The following is a 4090-nucleotide window of genomic DNA, read 5'->3' as shown; positions in this document are numbered from 1 at the left end:
TATGTTGTATCCCTGTAACACTGATGTTACAACATCTTATTAATCACTAACAATCTTATATCTCTGTAACCTGAGAAGTATTTGGTATAAAAGTTGCATGAATAAATGTACAACATATTTCACTTTGTTCCAATAATAAAAATGTTGTAAACACAAAAACAAGAAAAATTGTATTAATGTCGGCATTGTAATGTCTCTCTGGATATTGAACTTATTCTTCACAGTTGTGTCTCTTATAGAGGTAATTTCATCTCAGACATTTATAAGTTTTTCACAGGATGGTGGACCCCAAATTCCAATATAGATGTTGGTCCCGAGGTGGGACGTATCCTGCACCATGAGAATATGACGTTATGCATATATGGTGTGTTCTTTTTTGCTCTCATGGTAAATTGTTCTGACATATATAATCTTACATGTTTATAACCTCAAATGTATTTAAAAAAATGTAAAAAAAAAAGTATTAAATTAAGGTAATCAATAAGTTGCAATTAAAAAAATGTTATAATAAAAAAATAATAAAAAAATTGAAAATTAAAAAATGAATCATCAAATGATGTTAAAGTCGACATTGTAACCATACAGTATGAAAATGATTTTTTTTAATACAGTATCCATTCCACATTGTTATTATATTGTATGATAATTAATAGAAATGAGCGGATCAGTCAAAATTTGAAATCACACAATCATATAGATTTGGTTGGTGGCTGATGGAGGTCATGGACAGAATGACTGTCGATAGAGCGGTGACATTCCTCGTTCTTGTTTCTTCTTGTTTCTCTGTGTCCACTCCCTTAAAATGTTGCAGTTATTCAAGCACATTTAAGGCTTCAACCGTTTCAGTATCTGATCATCTAATCACACAATAAGTCACTCTGACTCAGATAATTATGTACGGCCATATGATACACTCCCATCAGAGACTGATAATGGAGCAAACCATATTATAATGCAAGTATTCTCAATAACACTGTGACAACTTCAGCCATGGAGGATACGGAGAACATTCTACAACACCATCTCTTCAGAAGTAGCCGGTAAGATATCAGGCTTCTTTTAATTTGGACCTCTAAAGGGATTGTCCATAAACATGGCTGTTTCCTTCCATATATAGGACATTTGCCCATAGGTTGTGTCTGGTAGTGTACTTCATATTTCGTAACACTTTGTTTCTCAGGAGAACCCTCTTTGCATTCACCTCCATGTTAAAGCTTTTTCACTCTTACAAATTCAAAAAGAGTAAAAGATTTTTTTAGTTGTTTTTTTCTTTCCTGATTGAAGAAGTATATTGATATTTCATGTTTCATGTTATATTGACCTTTTCTTTTGTGTTCATTATTTTTCTATGTGATCCACATGTTGCATATATTTAATCTGATGTCATAGAAGGGAGTGTCTAAGGGTTTTTAATGATCGGGCAGCACATCAGAATCTTACGATTAAGACCACTAAGTCAAAACGTGTGAATATGTATCGTTGTCTTGCTATGATGTTTTAAAATGGATTACGAATAAAACTATACATTTTTACCTGAGATACGTCTCATGACTCTGTCCTTACAGTTCATCTTGGTATTAGCAATACTGTCCGACAAATAACCAGGAATTTTTGGTGGCCAACCATCTTTCGTGATTGTAGTGAACACGTTGTTATTATTATTATTATTTATTATTATAGTGCCATTTATTCCCTGGCTCTGTACATGACAAAAAGGGGTATACGTAGCAAAAGCAATTACAATAATCTTGAACAAAACGTGATGGCGACTGGTACAGGAGAAGCGAGGACCCTGCCCGTGAGGGCTCACAATCTACAAGGGATGGGTGAGTATACAGTAGATGAGGGTAGGGCTGGTCGTGTCTGGTAACTGGTAAATCCATATACATGTTAGTGCCTACAAAATTTGTGCTGGAATGAAAATACCCCAAACTCACCCCACTGGACTTTTTCAGCCCTTACCCACTCCAAAAAATCCTTGGACCCACCTCTCCATGGCCTTCATTACTAATCTCCCACTCTCAGAAGGGAAGTCTGTTATTTGGCTAGTGGTGGAAAGATTCAGCAAAGAGTGTCATTTTGTTCCTCTTTCTGGTTCCCAAATCTTAAGTAAGTTGTTTATCAAACACATTGTGTGTCTACTTAGGATTCTGGAAAATATTGTTTCCAACAGCGAAACTCAGTGTGTTTCCAAATTCTGGAGAGTGTTGAGGGTGTTCTGCTATAGTAAGGTTAATACTGAATTGTCTTTCTCATCTGGTTATCGCCCAGAGACCAATGGTCAGACTGCAAGTTCCAATCAAACACTCAAGCAGTATCTTCGGTCTTTATTTCACTGACATTCAGTCTGAAAGGGTTGAACATTTACCATTAGCTGAGCTTACCCTTAGTAACCAATATCAAGAATCCATTTAAGGCATCTCAATTCTTCTGTAATCTTGGCCATAACCCATGCTTTGGTTCCTTTGCAATCTCTGAGGTTGATACTCCAGAGACTGGTAAATCCATAGACAAGATGAAGCTTGTTTGGTCTGAAGTGATAGAAAACCTAGGAAGGACACATGGTAGAAAGGCCTCTTCTGCTAATCAGAGGCACATGGGGGGGGCAAGCTATGCCATTGTGGACAAGGTGTGGTTATCTATGAGAAAAATCAAGCTCATTGTCCCCTCCTCTAAGCAGTACCCCATATTCAATGGCCCTTATGAGATATAGGAGCTTGTCAATCCAGTAGCCATCTGGCTAAAACTCCCCCCTTCCTTCAGGATTTCTGATGTGTCCCACAAATCATTGTGAAAGGCATACTGTTTTCCTGTGTACCCTGTTAAGCACCCTACCCCCATGTTGGTTAAAGTTAACCTTGAGCTTGAGAAGTTGGAAGATTCTTGATTCCTGGATAGTAAGGAACACTGTGGTCCAGAGAAAAGCTCTATGGTGTCAACTAACATCAATGATGACAATCTCCTTAGAAAGTTTTATCATTTTTTTCCTGACAAGCCCTGACCTAAGGGTCCAGAGGATCCTTGTAAGAGGAGAGGTACTGTGACATCCACGCCAACTCCTGCTTTGCTCCCAGCCAATTAAGTGTGACTATTCAGTAGCCCTGTTTCATTTCTGGGACTTGCAGTTTTTTCTAATCCAGTAGATATGAGGTTAATTCTGTGGGTTTGGTTATTTCCTGCTGTCATCACTGGATATGAGTGCGCTTTATTGAAATCCATAAGAATAAGTTCTCACTGTCAGTCAATGTTTGTTTCTCCACCCTGGCTTACCTGTTTACTGCGTATCTGTTCTTCATTTTGATTTATCCTGTTTCCTGACCTATTCTAGTTTATTGATGTTTTTCTTGCCTGATGATGTTGTACCTCTCGTACCTCCTGGACCTGATCCGGCTGCCTGACTATCTTTCTTGCCAGCTTGCACCACCGGACAGCAGCTGACTTTGTTGCTCTTGCCCCGGAACCCCTGTGTATGTCCATATCCCTGTACAGGGGTTAAAGGTTGAAGGCCAGGGCAACCCCTGAACTCTGGCAAATGGAGTAGCTTGCCCCATGGTTCATGGTAGCCATTTTGGAGCTGACTTGTGACCACGAACAGTGATCGCATGACATGTATTTATTCACTTTGATAGAATATTCTGACTCTTTACATTAGCCTAAGAAAGACTATCTACCCACCTCTGAATCATAGAAACATTGTAGCAGAAAGTTGGCTAGAAATGCCTCTAATTTATTACGAGACGTGGAGGAGATTACTCCAGAGGCTTTTTATAAATGTAAATTCCCCCTAGTGCAGAGTGGCTACTGTACATTATGCTACTCTTACCATAATCCTGGAAAAAAGACCTGTGTGATGTTCCCTTTGCGAAGGTCTCTTCAGGGCATTGCCCATGTGGTCTCCAGATAGAGAACGTAGGCTGAAATGGAGCTCTGAAATATGGAATGGAGATCTATGCTCTTCAGCAATGAGTCAGGTTTTCATCTTTGATGCAAATGTAGCAATATATTGGTCTGGAGCGTATTTTGAATTCTTTCCCATGAAGCACATCTGGGATGCCATTGTTTGGCAATTGCAAAGGGAGCTGCAAGCAAA

Source organism: Phyllobates terribilis, unplaced genomic scaffold (genome assembly GCF_046119375.1).
Source record: "Phyllobates terribilis strain yellow unplaced genomic scaffold, ASM4611937v1 Scaffold_12__6_contigs__length_324123572, whole genome shotgun sequence".
Taxonomy (NCBI): Eukaryota; Metazoa; Chordata; class Amphibia; order Anura; family Dendrobatidae; genus Phyllobates; species Phyllobates terribilis.
Note: the sequence above shows the minus strand (reverse complement) of the source record.